This window comes from Aegilops tauschii, chromosome 2, assembly GCF_002575655.3.
Source record: "Aegilops tauschii subsp. strangulata cultivar AL8/78 chromosome 2, Aet v6.0, whole genome shotgun sequence".
Classification (NCBI taxonomy): domain Eukaryota; kingdom Viridiplantae; phylum Streptophyta; class Magnoliopsida; order Poales; family Poaceae; genus Aegilops; species Aegilops tauschii.
In genome coordinates this window covers 396,930,273-396,950,662 of record NC_053036.3, presented here as the reverse complement: position 1 = coordinate 396,950,662, position 20,390 = coordinate 396,930,273, and the positions used below count along the sequence as shown (strand labels likewise).

Here is a 20,390-nt window from a genome sequence, read left to right as displayed (position 1 = left end):
ATATAATGTTCATGCTTAACGCTGGCACCAAATAACAATTATTCAGGTCTAAAACTAATCCCGACGGTAGATGTAGAGGTAGCGTGCCGACGGCGATCACATCGACTTTGGAACCATTTCCCATGCGCATCGTCACCTCGTCCTTAGCCAATCTTCGTTTAATCCATAGCCCCTGTTTCGAGTTGCAAATATGAGCAATAGAACCAGTATCAAATACCCAGGCGCTACTACGAGCATTAGTAAGGTACACATCAGTAACATGTATATCAAATATACCTTTCACTTTGCCATCCTTCTTATCCGCCAAATACTTGTGGCAGTTCCGCTTCGAGTGACCAGTCCCTTTGTAGTAGAAGCACTCAGTTTCAGGCTTAGGTCCAGACTTGGGTTTCTTCACTTGAGCAGCAATTTGCTTGCCGTTCTTCTTGAAGTTCCCCTTCTTCCCTTTGCCCTTTTTCTTGAAACTAGTGGTCTTGTTAACCATCAACACTTGACGCTCCTTCTTGATTTGTACCTCCGCAGCCTTTAGCATCGCGAAGAGCTCGGGAATTGTCTTATCCATCCCTGGCATATTATAGTTCATCACGAAGCTTTTGTAGCTTGGTGGCAGTGATTGAAGAACTCTGTCAATGACACTATCATCACGAAGATTAACTCCCAGTTGAGTCAAGTGGTTGTGGTACCCAGACATTCTGAGTATATGTTCACTGACAGAACTATTCTCCTCCATCTTGCAGCTATAGAACTTATTGGAGACTTCATATCTCTCAATTCGGGCATTTGCTTGAAATATTAACTTCAACTCCTGGAACATCTCATATGCTCCATGACGTTCAAAACGTCGTTGAAGTCCCGATTCTAAGCTGTAAAGCATGGCACACTTAACTATCGAGTAGTCATCAGCTTTGCTCTGCCAGACGTTCATAACGTCCGGAGTTGCTCCTGCAGCGGGTCTTGCACCTAGCGGTGCTTCCAGGACGTAATTCTTCTATGCAGCAATGAGGATAATCCTCAAGTTACGGACCCAGTCCGTGTAGTTGCTACCATCATCTTTCAACTTAGCTTTCTCTAGGAACGCATTAAAATTCAAGGGAACGGTAGCACGGGCCATTGATCTACAACAACATAGACATGCAAAATACTGTCAGGTACTAAGTTCATGATAAATTAAAGTTCAATTAATCATATTACTTAAGAACTCCCACTTAGATAGACATCCCTCTAGTCATATAAATGATCACATGATCCATATCAACTAAATCATGTCCGATCATCACGTGAGATGGAGAAGTTTTCAATGGTGAACATCACTATGGTGATCATATCTACTATATGATTCACGTTCGATCTTTCGATCTCAGTGTTCCGAGGCCATATCTGCATATGCTAGGCTCGTCAAGTTTAACCCGAGTATTCTGCGTGTGCAAAACTGGCTTGCACCCGTTGTATGCGAACGTAGAGCTTATTACACCCGATCATCACGTGGTGTCTCTGCACGAGGAACTGTAGCAACGGTGCATACTCGGGGAGAACACTTATACCTTGAAATTTTAGTGAGGGATCATCTTATAATGCTACCGCTGTACTAAGCAAAATAAGATGCATAAAAGATAAACATCACATGTAATCAAAATATGTGACATGATATGGCCATCGTCATCTTGTGCCTTTGATCTCCATCTCCAAAGCACCGTCATGATCTCCATCGTCACCGGCTTGACACCTTGATCTCCATCGTAGCATCGTTGTCGTCTCGCCAACTATTGCTTCTACGACTATCGCTACCGCTTAGTGATAAAGTAAAGCAATTATATGGCGATTGCATTTCATACAATAAAGCGACAACTATAACGCTCCTGCCAGTTGCCGATGACGGTTACAAAACATGATCATCTCATACAACAATTTATATATCATCACATCCTGACCATATCACATCACAACATGCCCTGCAAAAAAAAGTTAGACGTCCTCTACTTTGTTGTTGCAAGTTTTACGTGGCTGCTACGGGCTTCTAGCAAGAACCGTTCTTACCTACGCATCAAAACCACAACGATTTTTCGTCAAGTGTGATGTTTTAACCTTCAACAAGGACCGGCCATAGTCAAACTCGATTCAACTAAAGTTGGAGAAACTGACACCCGCTAGCCACATGTGTGCGAAGCACGTCGGTAGAATCAGTCTCATGAACGCGGTCATGTAAGGTCGATCCGGGCCGCTTCATCCAACAATACCGCCGAATCAAAGTAAGACGTTGGTGGTAAGCAGTATGACCGTTATCGCCCACAACTCTTTGTGTTCTACTCGTGCATATAACATCTACGCATAGACCTGGCTCGGATGCCACTGTTGGGGAACATAGTATTTCAACAAAATTCCTACGATCACGCAAGATCTATCTAGGAGAAGCATAGCAACGAGCGGGGAGAGTGTGTCCATGTACCCTCGTAGACCGAAAGCGGAAGCGTTTAGTAACGCGGTTGATGTAGTCGAACATCTTCATGATCCAATCGATCCAAGTACCGAACGTACGGCACCTCCGTGTTCTGCACACGTTCAGCACGATGGCGTCCCTCGAGCTCTTGATCCAGTTGAGGACGAGGGAGAGTTCCGTCAGCACGACGGCGTGACAACAGTGATGACGAAGTTGCCGGCGCAGGGCTTCACCTAAGCACTATGACGATATGACTGAGGTGTGTAACAGTGGAGGGGGGCACCGCACACGGCTAAGAGAAGACTTGGTGTGCCCCCTCCCACATATATAAAGGGGGAGGAGGACGAGGCCGGCCAAGGGGGGCGCGCACCATAGGGGAGTCCAACTGGATTCCCAATCCTAGTTGGAGTCCCCTTCCTTTACAAGAGAGGGTGAGAGGGAAGGAGGAGGGAGGGGAGAAGGAAAGAGGGGCACGCCGCCCCCTCCCTAGTCCAATTCGGACTTGTCGTGGCCATTCTCTCCTTTCCACTAAAGTCCATTAAGGCCCAATACTTCCCCGGGGGATTCCGGTAACCTCTCGGTACTCCGAAACTATTCCGGTGTCCGAATGTAACCTTCCAATATATGAATCTTTACCTCTCGACCATTTCGAGACCCCTCGTCATGTCCGTGACCTCATCCGGGACTCCGAACAAACTTCGGTCATCAAATCACATAACTCATAATACAAATCATCATTGAACGTTAAGCGTGCGGACCCTACGGGTTCGAGAACTATGTAGACATGACCGAGACACATCTCCGGTCAATAACCAATAGCGGAAACTGGATGCTCAATTGGCTCCTATATATTCTACGAAGATCTTTATCGGTCAAACCGCACAACAACATACTTCATTCCCTTTGTCATCGGTATGTTACTTGCCCGAGATTCGATCGTCGGTATCCTCATACCTAGTTCAATCTCATTACCAGCAAGTCTCTTTACTCGTTCCATAATGCATCATCCCGTAACTAACTCGTTAGTCACATTGCTTGCAAGGCTTATAGTGATGTGCATTACTGAGAGGGCCCAGAGATACCACTCCGATACACGGAGTGACAAATCCTAATCTCGATCTATGCCAACTCAACAAACACCATCGGAGACACCTGTAGAGCATATTTATAATCACTCAGTTACATTGTGACGTTTGATAGCACACAAAGTGTTCCTCCGGTATTCGGGAGTTGCATAATCTCATAGTCAGAGGAATATGTATAAGTCATGAAGAAAGCAATAGCAATAAAACTAAACGATCATTATGCTAAGCTAACAGATGGGTGTTGTACATCACATCATTCTCTAATGATGTGATCCCATTCATCAAATGGCAACAAATGTCTATGGTCAGGAAACTTAACCATCTTTGATCAACAAGCTAGTCAAGTAGAGGCATACTAGGGACACTCTGTTTGTCTATATATTCACACATGTACTAAGTTTTCGGTTAATACAATTCTAGCATAAATAATAAACATTTATCATGATATAAGGAAATATAAATAACAACTTTATTATTGCCTCTAGGGTATATTTCCTTCAGAGGCTTACTAAGGACACGGTATTTGTTTATGTATTCACACATGTATTTAAGTTTTCGATCAATACAATTCTAGCATGAATAATAAACCTTTATCATGATTAAGGAAATATAATAATAACCATTTTATTATTGCCTCTAGGGCATATTTCCATCAATGACAGTCATGCGCCAACATGGACAACAACGACTGCGCGAAAGGCTAAGAAGAGGAGGGAAGGGGACACGACCAGGTCGGGCACGGGTGTGGGCGCGAGGAAGTAAGCGGTCGCGGCCAGGAGCATGCTAGAGGCGAGTGCCGCGGCGTGATGGTAGGAACGGCACAGTGGGCGGTGGTAGATGGGAACCTTGATCTTTGAAGAGAGAAGGAGGCGAAGCGAGGGACGAAGGCGTGGGCGGCGTCGGTCGGGCCATTGGGGTGAGGAACGGGAGTTGTATGGGAAAAGCGGAGCGTGATGGGAAGTAAACCGGTGGAAAAGAATGTGTGGATCGTGAGGGTGCGGAGAGGGCTCGCGAAGGATTGGGAAGAACGCGGTCCGTTTTGGCAGGAAAAAGAACATTGCCTATTTTTTAGATAGTAGAGAAATTACTTTCATTGAAATCACATACCATCAGAGATTCTGTGAGTTATTCTCTTTGGTATCTTTCATTTCACTTAATGATGCAAAACATTAAGACGTGGGACATGAGTGCCTCGTCTCCGTCTCGACCAACGACTTACAAACGGACTACGCTCATCTAATAAGAACCAGATGTGGGCCATATTATTGTTCCAAAACGGAGATCACATTTTGTAATACAAAGGAGAATACAACCTTATGCATGAATCCATAGGAAGATGGATTGTTCATATTTCAGTAGCATATAGGCCCAGAGCCCAAACGAATATCCACATCTTAAAACACAAAAATTTGGAAGCGAAGCTCGTCTAAAGATATCACACTATACAAGATCAAAGTGTAGTTCAAAAGAGGCACACCAAAGTTAGGATGTACAGGCGTGCAACAATAAGTTCACAAATGTAACAGAACACGTGTGGTGATTAACATTGAATATAGAGGAATTGACACTTTAATTATAAAATATATCAACAATTTATAGTACACTGTAAGAAAAATTCAAGTCATCAATCTAGAATTTTGATTTGTCACATAATATCTACAACCGACTTACAATAATACTTGACCTGTGAGACATCTAATCTACACAAACTATGGATTTGCTAATTCTCACTTGGCTGAGTATTTTCTTATTCGATTGTGACTCAAAAAATTCTCAGCCCATGGCCACCTTAGAATTGAACACGGGTACGAGTATGATTGTCGGCCGGTGGATTACCACCTGCAGCATTATTGGCACAAAAAATACTGGAGCCGCCTGATACACTGTATTACTCTGCGAGGGGTGGTGTATGTTGGGTAGCTCTGGCTGCTGATGTCGACGTGGTGGTGATCAAAGAAGCCGTGTCATCTGTCGAGTCTGCCGTCAACAAAGGCGACGACGCTATCCGCCGTGCGGGAGCAGGGGCGAGCGACGGCTTGGAGGGTGCCGTGCCAGCCGTCAACATCTCGCACAACGGATTCGGCGACGTCGTGACCCGCGGCACGAGAGAGGGAGCGGGAGCGGCCAGGCCCTGGGAGGGCCGCCGGTCGACGTCGGCCGGCTTCGCGGCCTTCGCCGGTAACAGAGCTGGCGACGAGCGCTACGCTGCATCGGAGCTGGTTTTCCGAGGGCCTGGGAGGTCAGCGACGGGGCGGCAGCGTCATCTCGGAACAGGTAGACCCGGAACCGGCGCGTGTTGTGGTCGTCGAACAGCTGGGCCTACAGGTCCCGGTAGAGCAGCAGGTCCGGCATGTCCCACAGGTCCTCGTCCGTGTCGACGTCGCAGAGCGAGTCCAGCACCTCACCGGAGTAGCAGTACTTGACGGAGAAGTCAGAGAAGCCCGCACTCGCCGCCAGCAGGCCGTGGAATCCCCTCGTCGAGACGGACGAGAGGACGTTGAGGAGAAGGTTCTCCCCGCCGATGTACCTCGGCGGTCGTCCCTCGGCGCGCTCGATCCTCTCGCCGTAGCTAACCATCAGCTTCACGCGGCGCTGCGGGTCGGCTGCCATGCTCGGTGCGCGGCGTCGCCGATCTTCTGGCGAACGGGATACCGATGATCCAGTGGGTAGAGCTAGACTGGAGAGGGGAGTAGTATGGTGCATGGGGAAAGCCGCACTACTACCGTCGACGCAGTTTTTTCGGCAAAGGGTGATTTTTTATTGACTCATAGTGTAGCATCGAGGAATACAATCATAATGAGTACACACCCGGCCTCTGCATAATTAGGATGCACACAGCCAACACAACACACGCACACACGATCACTTCGGCAAAGAGCAAAGTCATAAAAGACCAAAGCTATGCCTAGGTGGAGAAAAGAAAACCCGAAGAATTGAAAGCAACGATAAACGGTATACAGCAGTGATCATCGGCGTCAACCATCTCTTCACAACACAAGGACTATGAGAAAGGCTCTTCAAAAGCGACGCCTCCAGGAAGGGAACGACGTTCAAGCGCCGCCGTCGCCGAATCCAACCACACCAAGGTTAGATCATGGGTTTTCACCCTGAAGATGTTGTCCGAGCCAATCTGAGCAATGCCCTCATTAAGGTAACGACGCAAAAGAACGCCGCCATTGCCAGATATGACCAACTAGGGTCAAACCTATGGTTTTCACCACGGAGCTCGAGACTAGGTACTAAAGAAGTACCACCCAATCGAAGTAGTCTTGTGTCGTCTCCTCCACTTTCCTCGATCCCAATAGTTGCATATGCGAACGGGGGATGTCCACACCCGTACGAGCAAGCTGACAAGACGAGACAAGATCTTCTCTCGCCACCATCTAACAAAGACTTTGACGGGGAAGAAGGACTATCGGCACCACCAAAATCCCGGGATGGGGACACTCTGAAGGCCTACACCATCCTCACAAGTAGCAGATGTTGACTGATCTGTATCAGACGGCAGCTCCACGAGCTGCCACTACCTCCACCGTCCTCGCCAGTGGACGCAGATCATCCAGGTTGAAGATCTTCAGGTAACCGGTCTAGCCCACAACCACACAGCAGCCTGTGGACCAGATTCACGGCCGAACCTGAGGGAACAACCACCATGAGCACTACGCACCAACGCCAAAAATGCACCCATGGAGCAGTGGCCCTAGCATGGATGTGCTCTCAGGTCGGAGGAAGTCACAGCACAAGACGTAGAAGAGCAACATATGTGCATGCTCCAGTGGTCCTGTCAACGAAGATGACTGCGTCACGAGCGTCCATGATGCCGACCTAGTTATCCCAAGCCATGCTTCCGCCAGATACGTGGAGTGCCGGAGCTGCCGCTGCAGCATCAACCTTCACAGCCGCCAGCGGCCATCTGCATCTCGTCGAACACGTTGCCCAAAGATCCACGGGAACGGAACCCCGCCGCCGCCGTCAGCCGCCCGGGCAAGGCCCGATGACGCCGACCGGCGGCGGCGAGGGGAAGGCGCATAGGGACGACGCCGGAAAAAGCGGATCGAGCGCCGCCCGAGTCGCCCAGGCGGACGACGCGGGGGCAGTTTTCAGCCCTCGTGGGATGCAGGGCTTCACAGAAGAACGCATTTATATAGGTTGAGCTTTGCCCCCTTCGAGCGAGAGCCGGACCCGGATTCATGACCGAATGAGATACTATGTGAGAATTAATGCAAGACTAGAAGAACGCCCGTGCATTGCAACGGGGCCACATTAACTTTAAAAGTTCAATGTCATTATGTTAATATTACATTTAATATTCTCATACATATTAAGTAACATTGACGACCTTTTTACCATCAAATTCTCACACACACACCCTCTCCCTCCCTCTTCGTCACTCTCTCTCCCCCTCTCCCTCACTCGGGAGGTGGGACGAAAATAAACCCGAAACGGAGACTACCAACTGTAGAGATTATTTAGTTGATAAGAATAAAGAGAAAACGGTGTTAAAAAGGGGACACATATTAGAATACGTTGAAAAACCAAAAGGACGATGTAAAAGGGGATTCGCCCTGCCCCCCGGGCCTTGCCACCGAACCGGCTCAGTGGTCCAGTCCCCGCGTGGTTATCTTCTCCTGTTCCCCGAGCCGCGTCGCTACAGAGCCGGGCTCCCGCCCGACCACCTCGCTGGCATCGAAGGGGAATGGATAAGGGTGACACCCTTCCTTCCCTGCCCCCATGGCCTCACTCCTCCTCGACGCCCCCTCCCAAATCCACTTCTCCTCCTCGCTCGCTCGATCACGTCGATCTGGACGAAGTCAGACGCCACGGCCACGATGACCGACCCCGTCCACATGGCCACTGCCCTCCCCGCGGGCTAGGAGCTTGTCGAGGAGCTCCGAACGCCTTCGCTACTTCGTCTGCGCCGACGAGATCAAGTCCAGCACCCCCGCATCGACGTCGCTGCCGTCTTCCTCAACCTTGGGCCACCACGACATTGCCGTTCGATCCGCGCCGCCCCGAGCTCCCATGTCTTCCCCTAGGGCGCCATTGACACCGCCATGATCTCCTCTTGCCTTTCCCCTGTTTCCCCTCTCGTTTGCTCTCGTTAGGTATTTCGCCGTGGCCGAGAACCGTCGTCTGCCATGGCCATTGCAGGGGCAGCCACCGAGCTCCTCGGATTGACCCCGTGGCACATGCCCGCTCCTATGCACGCCCATGCCCGAGCCTGCCGCTCTTCTTCCGCGCCCGCGGGGCCACTCCCTCTCCATGCCCACGCCCGTGCTACACCGCGTCGGTCGCGCCCGCCGCTGCCGTCGCGCTCGCCGCATCCACCGCACCACTGTGCCCCGCGCGACACACACCCTGGCCGTGCGCCACACTCTCGCTGGCTGCGCTTGCCCCGTCTGCTGCCGCCTATCCCTTCGCTCGCCCCGCTGTCGCGCGCCCTTGCCTCGCGCCGCCTCCAGTCGTGGCCATCTTCTGCCGGCCGCCCCCTCAGCCACGCCGGCCGCATCTCTGCCCTCCACCGTCGGCCGCTCGCCTCGCCTGCTGCTATGCGCTGCTCTACCGCTGGTACGCTACTGCGCCATGCCCTCGACACTGCCGTGGACAAATGTGGCGGAGGGATTGTTAATGGAGTACGAGAAGGAGGTGGCGGAGAAGGTGTGGAGAGGCAGGAGGTCTGGGGCGGTGTCACCTGGCTGTGGTGGAGGTGTTTATGCGAGAAGGAGCCGGAGTGGAAGGAGAGGTCACAATTGGAAAGAATCGCAAAAAAAATCATAACCCGGAGATCTCAGTTCAAAAAAAATGCTAATATCGATGGAGGGGTGATTTCCTTCAATAGGTGAAAAACATAGGAAATATTGGTTGTTATCAAGGAAAGGTAAAAATTTAGGAAAGTTAGAATTTTTGAACCGATTTCTATGCAAATGGGGTTTTATTGTTTGGTAACGTGATATTAGTACCTGCTCGTTTGTGACGTGTCTGATTAAGAAAGTTTGCAAATGTTAAGAAACTATTCATTGGGAGGAAAGTTGTGGCGTGTCTGTTATTTGTTTCCTAAAATAAATTTCACTAATAAGAGAAATCGATTGATTTAGATAAGTTAGGAAAGTTAGATTAAAATGTATTATTTGTTTCTGAAAATCTGTTATTTGTTTCCTAAGACAAATTGAATCAACAAAAGGAATCGATTGATTTGCATAATTTAAGGAAGTTAGATTAAAATGTATTATTTGTTTCCTGAAAATCTGTTATTTGTTTCCTAAGACAAATTGAACCAATAAAAGGAATCGATTGATTTGCATAATTTAAGGAAGTTAGATCCGTGATTTGTTATACGTTAGGAAAGTGTTGGTTGTAATAAAGAGTGGAGAGAAAAATAAACCGATGGACCAGGGAGGGAGGGGGTGGGAGGAGAGACAAAAAAAACCAGCGAAAATAAACCGCGGAGAGGGGGTGGTGGGAGGAGAGACGAAAAAACCCAGCGAAAATAAATCGCGGAGACGATTCACCAACTCGTCCATTAGGAGTAGAGATACGCATGCTATGCGTATTCAAGAAAAAAGAATTCAATCAGAACCGTCCAAAAGCGGGGCGACAGTTTTTAGCCGTCCGATGCTTCAGGATCACGATGGAGCAAATCGTGTGCCAGATTTTCCACCTCACTTATCAGTTATCACTACACGGGCTGGCAGGGGCGGAGCCAGGATTTGGGCATAGGGGATCGAGCCAAGTAGATAAAAAAAAATCTTGTGCAAAAGATATTATATAGAACAATCTTGAGAATTTGCACATCAACCTCATTAACAATTCAATACTAGGGTTGATGATTCGGAGGCTTTACGGGTGGCCCATCTTCTTAATTGCAGCCTGGGTTCCTTCCTCTTCAAGTACCCGGGCCTTCTGATTTCCCCGAACAAATTATGTGCCAAGGAATTCGCTCCTGTCGTTGCGAAGGTGGGGAACAAGGTGTTACTTTGGCGGGCCACATATAATACCAATGCTGGGAAGGTTGCCCTGAGTAATGCTTGCCTTTTCTCCCTACCTATGTTCATCATGGGATTCTATCTCCTATCTGCTGGTACACATGACGGATTTGATAAGCATAGGGGTGCTTTCTTTTGGAATTCTGTGGATAATAAACGAAAATACAGGTTGGTTAAGTGGAAAATTATCTGTAGACCCAAAAACCTTGGGGGTTGGGGATCATTAACACTGCTATTATGAACAGATGCCTCATGATCAAATGGTGGTGGAGAATCATGACCACGGGAGTTGACACCTTGTGGTTCTCTGTTCTTAAGGCTAAGTATTTTCCTACTTCAAATCCTATGTTTGCCTCTTCTCCGGGAGGGTCTCAATTTTGGAAAGACCTTGTCAAGGTTCGGCTCGACTGGTGGTGTGGAGACTCAACCCTCTCGGTGGTCGTCCCCATGTTGTTTTCTTACTGTCTGAATCCGGATATCTCCATCGCGGAGCTTTCGGCTAATAATTGGGACCTTGCCTTCCGCCGCTCGTTGTCCCCTACAGAGTTGGACGAATGGCAGCGCCGTACTGCCCTCTTCCCCGTGCTCTCGGAGATAGCTGACTCGGTGGTCTGGCCCCATTCTCCTTCTGGCCGTTTTCTATTAGGTGTCTGTATGCCAAGCTTATTGATGGCACCCCTACTAACAAATTCAGTCCAATTTGGTGTGCCTGTACTCCTCCTAAGGTGAAGATTTTCCTATGGCAAGCCTTCAGGGGCCGCCTCCCTTCGGCCGATCTAATCCGTAAGCTCAATGGCCCGGGCTCGGAACAGTGCGCGTTGTGCGATGCCCTGGAGGACACAAACCATATTTTCTTCCAATGTGTGCTGGCCAAGCTGGTTTGGTGCTGTTTTAGGTCGTGGCTCCAGGTGTCTTGGGCTCCAACTTCCTTCTTTGAGCTCCGGGTCCTCGCTAATGGCCTGGTTGGGGTTACCAAGCGATTATTTTGGGTCGGTCTGGCAGTGGTCTGTTGGGCCCTGTGGACAACCAGAAACAAGTTTACCATTGAGCATATTTTTCCTGCTAAACCTGCTGACTGCTTATATAAATCTTGCTTGTTCCTGCAGCAGTGGAGATCATTGACTAAGACGGAAGACTGGGATGCTTTCGATCTTCTATTCTCTAAGATTTGGGCTTCGGCGTCTTCTTTATCGCTGCAGGAGCCAGCTGACTAGTTGTCCTCGTTGTTCTTTTTACTTAGTTGATGGCTTCGTCTGTTCTTCGGTGTTAGCTCCTCTCTCTTAGTTCCGGCTTGCGTGCCGAGGTTGTGGCATGTGTGCCCTGTACCCCGTACTATCGTTATGACTTTGGTTGTGGCCGTTGCTGTGTGGTTTATCTGGAACACTGCCTGGTGGCTTTATGTATAAAGTCGAACTGATGCCTTTTCTCTAAAAAAAACATTCAGTACATTGAGAACTCGAAGAACCGGCTTAAAATGAATTAATCTTAATAGTGCTTGGTAGGGGGGTTTTTTCCCTCTCTTCACAGTTGAGGAATTTTAATTTAAGAATTAGCTACATTGCATAAAGCCAACGTAGGAAAATTTTGCATCACTAATAGGAACTCGTACAAGATAATTTGCATCATGATAATTTTTAGGACACATAAAAGATATGAATTCTTGGTAGCATCTCAAACCACAAAACAGAACACCGGAAATCTGATATATCATTTCAACACTAACACGAGATGAGAATTGAGAAAGACTAGTATAATTTGCATTGCGATAATTATACAAGATGAGATGAGATGAGAATTATACAAAAAATGTTCACCGTATATTATGAAAAGGTTCACGATGCATTATAAAATTTTCATCGTGTACCAAAAAATGTTCAACGTATATTGAGAGACTGTTCAACCTATATTTACAAATGGTTCACTGTGTATTTGAAATTTGTTCATATTATATTAATAAATTGTTCAATGTATACTACAAAATGTTCATTGTGTATTTGTAATTTGTCCGGCATTTTTGTACAAAAAGGTTTACTCTTTTTAGAAAGTTGCTCATTGTGTATTACAAATGGTCATTGTGTATTCAGAAGTCGTTCAGCTTATATATTCATATTTTTAAAAATTATTCGAAATGAACACTGAGCCAAAAAAAATATGACGGTATGGTTAACCGGATGTACAACATTGACCGCTACAGTACCAAAGTGCTACAGTGTCTCTACGCTGTCTCTTTTGAAGAAAACACCTTCGTGTTTTTGGTAATAAACCCATGGTCCACTTTTAAGACAAATTTTCGCTTTCTCGAAATCAACCCAAAGGCGGGTCTTAAGTCAATTTTTTTGCTTTTGCAGGAAACCCCCCAATATTTGGATTAATCAACCCGCAGTACGTATCAAATGTTTTTTCAATATCCATCTATTTAAAATCTTAACTTCAACTTTAACATGTTATATATGGAATTTGATTAAAAAATGTGTAGAATCTGAATATGATGTTATTTTGCCTGTTAGCCATTAAAAAATGTTATTTATGCTGCAATCTTAATCAATAGCGCATGATCAGTCTTTCTTTCATACTGGTGTTGTGCATGATCTGTCTTTCTTTCATACCAGTGTCGCGCATGATCCTTCTTCCTTTTATACCGGTGCAATCTGGATTGAAAATGAGCACCTCGGCAAAATCAAGATGGAAGACAAAAAAAACTATAACCATGCATGCACGTCTCGCCAAAACCTCATGGGGAAAAGCAGATTTATCTTCTTATGCAGAGATAGACAACTTTATTGACACCATTCAAACGTATTGTAATTGTGTGAGCATTCAAGCCACCATTAACGAGGGTGGGAAGGAGGATAAGTAGCAACACAGATGGGTTTCCATGTGTTGAAATAAAAAATGTGGACGTATTTGAGTCAGGAGTCATGGTTATTAGGTTATGGGATTGTGTTGTATTTTTTTCTCAAGTTCTAACGCACAAGCTCTTTTGCTAGCATAGTAATAAAACAGAAGAAATAGGGACAAAAAGAGAGGTCCCCAACGATCGTTCTCAGGTGGCTACGATGGTTGTTGGTGTTTCTAGCCACTACGCTAAGGCCGGGTTTGCATTAGGATAGGAGACGCGACCAACTTGAGGGAAAACACTCGGGTTTTTCTGTTTTCTCCTTTTTTTGGTTTTCTTATTTCTTCTTCAGGGTTTTTTCGTCATTATACTTCAGTTTTTTCTTTTGGTTTCTATTTGTTTCTTTCATGTTTTTATTCGTTTTCTCTTCTTTCTCCTTCTTCTTCTTTTTTTGTCTTCTTTCTTGGTTTTCAATGTTTTTGCTTTTTTCTTTGTTTATTTATTGGTTTACATAGTTTTTCAATTCTGTTTTACATTTGTTTCTTAGGTTTTATTTTTATAATTTTTCTTTGCTTTTATTTTTATTTTCATTTATTTTTCGTTTTCTTTCTCTTTTTGGTTTTCATTCTACATTTTTCGTATACGTCAAGAACATTTTCTAATACACATTTAACATTTTTTAAATACAAAGATTAATATTTTTAAATACATGGTAAAAATTCTATACACATTAAACTTTTTTTGGAAATTCTTGATTAACATTTTTCAAATACAAGTTTAACATTTTTTAACACATGGTCAACATTTTTTCTATACACATTTCCAAATGTTTGATCAACATTTTTTAAATACTTGCTCAATAATTTTTAATTGATTAAAAAAATTATATACATGATTAGAAAATTCTTCATTTTTTAAATATATGGTCAATATTTTTTCAATACACATTTAACATTTTCAAATGCTTAATTATCATTTTTCAAATACTTGTTCAACATTCTTTTAAATGCTTGATGAACATTTTTATATACATGGCAAACAAATTTCATCATTTTTAATATATGATCAACATTTTTTATACACATTTAATATTTTGCAAATGCTTGATTAACATTTTTAAAATACTTGTTGAACATTTTCTAAAATTCTTGATTAACATTTTTTGTATTCATGATCAAAACATTTCATCATTTTTCTAATACATGCTCAACGCTTCTTCTATACACATGTAACTTTTTTCAAATGCTTGATTAACATTTTTCAGATAATTATTCAGACATTTTTCAAATACTTGATTAACATTTTTCAAATACATGATCAATTTTTTATACATTTTTCGTATACATGATAAATATTTTCTATATACACATTTAATATTTCAAATGCTTGGTCAACATTTTTTTAATGTTTTTATAGATTGTTTTGTAATATTTATTTAGAATTTTAAAGTATAAAAAAAGTAAAAAATAAAGCAAAAAAGAAAACATAAAAGGTAAAAAAATAGTAAAAGGAGGTTGTAGCCTCCCGTGCGGCTGGGTCGGCCCATCTGGAGCTTCCCCGACGCGAGGCTTGCCTTCTGTCTCACTTTAAGCGAGACATACGGGCGCCTGTCCCTACTCGGTTCATGTCTCCGCCCCTGCCGTTTTTCATCCGTGGACACAAATTATAATGATAATTACTTTCATGGAAATTACATACCTTCTGTAGTTCTAATATTGACGGTGGTGTGAGTAGAGGATTCTTTGGCGGTTCAGTATTTCTGAAAGGTATATTGTGTTATTCCATCTAGGGACACCACGGTATCATAGGGAGTACAAAACTTACCTATTGATTCCTCCAGTACCAACACCTTCATCAGCGAGTTGTTCTCTTTGGTATTTTTCATTTCATTGATGGATGCAAAACATTAAGACGACGGACATGAGTGTCTCGTCCCCGTCTAGACCAACGACTAACAAACGGACTGCGCTCGTCTAATAAGGACCAGATGTGGGCCACGTTATTGTTTCAGAACAAAGAGCACATTGTGTAATACAAAGGAGAATACAACCTGACGCACGAATCTATAGGAAGATGGACTGCACATATTTCAGTAGCATATAGGCCCGGAGCCAAAACGAATATCCACATCTTAAAACACAAAATATTGGAAGCGAAGCTCGTCTAAAAAGATTGCACTACACAAAGATCAGCGTGTAGTTCAAAAAAGGCACACTAAAGTTAGGATATACACGCATGGTGATACTAACACTGAATATAGAGGAATTGACATCGTTAATAATAAAATATATAAACAATTTAGAGTAAACTATAAGAAAAATTGAAGTCACGCCTATAAGTTATATCCCATAGTGCATAACCACTGATCAATCTAGAATTTTGATTTGTCACCTCATATCTACAACCTGTGAGACATCTAATCTACACAAACTATGGGTTGCTAATTCTCACTTGACTGAGTATTTTTACATTCGATTGTGACTCCAAAAATTCTCAGCCCATGGCCACCTTTGAATTGTACAAAGGTACGAGGATGATCATCGGCTGATGGATTATGACCTGCGGCATTACTGGCACCAAGAGTACTGGAGCCGCCTGGTACACCGGATTACGCTGCTCTGCCGTCCGGAATGCCGCCGCGTGGGGTGGTGTATGTTGGGTAGCTCTGGCTGCTGATGTCGACGTGGTGATGATCAAAGAAGCCGTGTCATCTGTCGAGTCTGCCGTCAACAAAGGCGACGACGCTATCCGCCGTGCGAGAGCGGAGGCGAGCGGCGGCTTGGAGGGCGCCGTGCCAGCCGTCGACGTCTCGCACAACGGATTCGGCGACGTCATGATCCGCGGCACGGGAGAGGGAGCGGGAGCGGCCAGGCCCTGGGAGGGCCGCCCGTCGACGTCGGCCGGCTTCGCCGGCAACAGAGCTGGCGACGTCGCGCTACGCCGCATGGGAGCTGGTTTTCTGAGGGACTGGGAGGTCGGCGACGGGGCGGCGGCGGCGTCGCGGAACAGGTAGACCCGGAACCGGCGCCTGTTCTGGTCGTTGAACAGCCGGGCCTGCAGGTCCCGGTAGTGCAAGATGTCCAGCATGTCCCGCAGGTCCTCGTCCGTGTCCACGTCGCAGAGCGAGTCCAGCCCCTCGCCGGAGTAGCAGTACTTGACGGAGAAGTTGGAGAAGCCCGCGCGCGCCGCCAGCAGGTCGCGGAAGCCCCTCGTCGAGACGGACGAAAGGACGTTGAGGAGCAGGTGCTCGCCGCCGACGTACCTCGGCGGCCGACCCTCGGCGCGCTCGATCCTCCCGCCGTAGCTAACTATCAGCTTCACGCGGCGCTGCTGGTCAGCTGCCATGCTCGGTGCGCGGCGGTGCTGGTCAGCTGCCATGCTCGGTGCGCGGTGTCGCCGATCTTCTCGCGAACGGGATTCCGATGATCTGGTGGGTGGAGGTAGACTGGACGGGGCGTAGTATGGTGCACGGGGAAAGCCACGCTACTGCCGTCGACGCAGTTATATAGGTTGAGCTTTGCCCCCTTCGAGCGAGAGCCGGACCCGGACTCGTGACCGAACGAGATACTATGTCGGAATCTAAACGCTAGGCGACGCGCGCGCGCGCGCGATCCAGCGCTCGCGAGCGGCCGCATCCGAGCCGTCCGTGCAGCGACTAGGGGAGATGAAATCCTTTCTTCGGCGAGCGTGGCCGGCGTAGTCCGGCGACGACGGGCCAAGGGCGCGCGCACGTGAGGGCAGATGGGGACAGGAGCAGCTGGTCAGCGGCCTGAGGATGCAGCCATCCCTCCTATTTTCTCCTCCACAGCGAAACGTGCGTAGATTTGGTCGCCGACGTGTCGTCGGCACCCACGGCGGTGATAGGGGCAAGGATGGAGGTAGAGGGGCTGGGGGTTGCCGGAATCGAATGGAATTTGTCAGCCAAATTCAAATTCCGGCAGCCAATCGAGAGAGAGGGCCAATCGAGATGAATCGAGAGAGAAATTGATGCCCAATTGTATGAGCGAACAAAAATCCACATCCCGCGTGCATTTCCACCGCGATAATGCTCAGTGTGGGGGGCGTTTTTGCCTCTGTCCTAAGAGCTTTGCTACGCCTACGTAAAACTACTTAAGAAAATTATGTAAGAGCTGATTTGGCCTAATTTGGTTGGAGGAGAGATAAGGTCAAGCCCCACCCCGTGAAAATCAGGGAGGAGATGATTACTTTCTCCGTTCTTAAATATTTGTCTTTCTGGGGATTTCAACAAATCTACACTTTAAAATATGTCTATGTACATCGGTATGTGGTAGTCCCTTTAAAATTTCTAAGAAAACAAATATTTAGGAACAAAAGGAGTAGTTGGGAAGGAAAGAAACGTAAGCTTAAGTAACAAATTACGTAGGTGTAGCATTTTTGCGGTCCTAATCCTTGGATTAGAGGTGCATCAGCCCATAGTCATGGCTAGGAGGGAGGAAGTGCATATCCGTGGTGGGCAATAATTCCCGTCAGATCTCAGGGATGTAGGCAAATACCGTTTTTAGGCAAAACAACAGTGGATAGCAGATATAAGGTCCATTTTCAGGGTGGATTTTCTCATTTGGTTGTAAGGGATCCCGAGGATCCCTGTGTTTTCCCCGGGTGGGTACACGACGGGCCGAGTTCGCCCCGGGAAGCGGGCAGCCCCATTTGGTAGCACGTGAGGCGGGGAGATCCCTGGCCTTTCTGCGACCCATCCCCGGGATAGATCTCCCGATGTCAATAGGTCGGGGAGTAAACCCTCGACTCGCTCGCTCGCTCTCCCTTGCGACCGGTCAAGACGGCCTCCGCCTCCAGGCTCCATCTTCGTGCGATGACCAGACAACGCCGCCCCCCCCCCCCCCCCCCCGTCCTCCTTCAAGAGAACCGCCCCTCCTTCCCTCTGTACGTGATCTCCTCCCCTCTGCCCCCTCGTCCAAATTGGGGAGCTGATCTCCCCGTGGTGGGAGGGGATCCCAGATGACCATGGAAATTTCCCTGCTTCCCTGCGGGGGATTACAGCCCTGGGATACTTCCCCATTAGAACCAAACAAGGCCTTAGGGGAGGGTTTTTATGCAGGCAAAACAGATGAGTTTACAATCAGCAATAGTGCATATTTAGGCAAAATAGCAGATATAAAATCAGACTGTGTAAGTATGGGCATGAATTACGCCCTCCATGCTTGCCTATATCCCTGGGAGAAAAACACAAAGTGCACCCATCTCCTAGAAAAATAAGGTCATGTTCCCCACTCCCCAGGCAAATAGGATGTGCTTTTAGGCAATACAGTAGGAAATAATATGCGTTATCTGCTAGGCAAATAGTAATATGTTTCTTCCTAGGCAATACAATGTGTTTTTTTAGGCAATACAAGCTACAGAGGGTAAAGGAATAGTAGGCAATACTTAGTATACTGCATGCCATAAAGTAGGAAAAAACACTTCACTTGTAGAGGAACAGTAGGCAAAAATTACTTAGTATACTGCATTGCTTGGGTTTTTCCTTCGTAACATTTTGTGGATATGAAGTTGATTTGCAACATAAAGCCACCACACACTACCTGTGATAAGATATGTTGCCTACATCGGCATCATGTTTTGTCCCACTAACATATAAGCTATGCCACTTCTTTTTTCTCTTATGTGTGAATAGATATACTTCCGAAACGGCAGCTTTGTCGGAAGTGATGTAGACAAACTTCAACCGGGCGACAAAGAAGCTCAGCCGATGTGAATAAGTAAGTAAAAACACACAAAACAAATATCTATCAATTGAAGCTCCGATTTTTTTACCTTTTTTTCTCCCTTTTTCCATTATATATAACTGTGTGCGTGTCTCTACTGCTGCACGGCCCAGTTTTCTACTTTGATTTTTGCCTAATTATGTTCTCCGTACTTGCCTACATTTTATACCAACCGAAGAGAACCGCCGGCGCGGTCGATGCGCGGCCGGAGCTGACGGGCGGTGGCTGCTGCAGCTGCAGCGGTCGTGGCGGAGGCCGCCAGGAGCGGCGGTTGCCACTGCAGCCAGGGCGGGGCGTTGGTGGCGGTGGATGGCAGCTGCAGCGGCCCGGCGAGCGCGGCCTCCGCCTTGTGCGGCGGCTGCCACGGCAGCCACGGCGGCGCGGTGGCGGCGATGGGCGGCGCAGCCGAGTGCGACCCGGCGAGCGCGGTGGAGGCCGCTTGGTGCGGCGGCAGCCACGACAGCCACGACGGCGCGGTGGCGGCGATGGGCAACGCAACCGGGTGCGACCCGGCGAGCACGGAGGAGGCCGCCTGGTGCGGCGGCAGCCACGGCGGCGCAGCTGGGTGCGGCCCGTAGGACCCGGCCAAGAACAGGCGGATCTCCTGGACTGCCTGGGTTAGGTCCCGCAGCGCTCCGGACACCTCCTCCGGGGTGAGGACGGCGGGGGCGGGCGCGACGGAGGATCCCTGCACGGGCAGGAGCGGGGCGACGGTCGTGGTGGTCGCCGGAGGCGACGAGGTGACCGGCAGCGGAAGAGACGGGTTGGGCGGCGGTGAAGACATGATCGAACCGAAGCTAGCTGATACCAGATTGTTATGTGGCTGCTAGAAGGAGGGCGCGAGAGGGCCGGCCGGGGGCCTTTTTGCCCACGGCCGGGCAAGAGGGAAGGGATTTCCTTCTTAATTCTTGCTTGATTAGATTGATACATCTCCTCTCTTTATATAGAAAGGTTTACTTGACTCCCAAGCAAGGCTTACTTGACACCTAAGCAAGCGACCCTTATCTTTAATTAACTCAAGACTAACGGGCTATACCGTCAGCCTAGGCCCATTACACCCATTACGTACTCTAACAACCTGCCATCTTCTAGGCATTAGAATATGTTTTTCCAGGCAATATGGTGCGTTTTTTTAGGCAATACAATGTGTTTTTCTAGCTTTTTGATCTGTTACTGTAAGCGGGAGTTACAAATTGATCTCTCTAGAATATGTGGTAGCACAAGTCTGTATTATTCTGTAAATTCCCTCATGATATTCTCAGTGTTGTTAAAAAGTTAAATTCAGTCAAAAGTTTGCTCTGTTATCTCTGC

At 47.2% G+C, this 20,390-nt stretch overlaps 2 pseudogenes; both read right to left on the bottom strand.

Annotated features, from left to right (window-relative positions):
* Positions 1 to 5,134: 5,134 nt before the first annotated feature.
* Positions 5,135 to 6,129, bottom strand: LOC109740086 (RAF-like serine/threonine-protein kinase PRAF; annotated as a pseudogene).
* Positions 6,130 to 16,045: 9,916 nt separating this feature from the next.
* Positions 16,046 to 16,683, bottom strand: LOC109740087 (uncharacterized; annotated as a pseudogene).
* Positions 16,684 to 20,390: the final 3,707 nt, after the last annotated feature.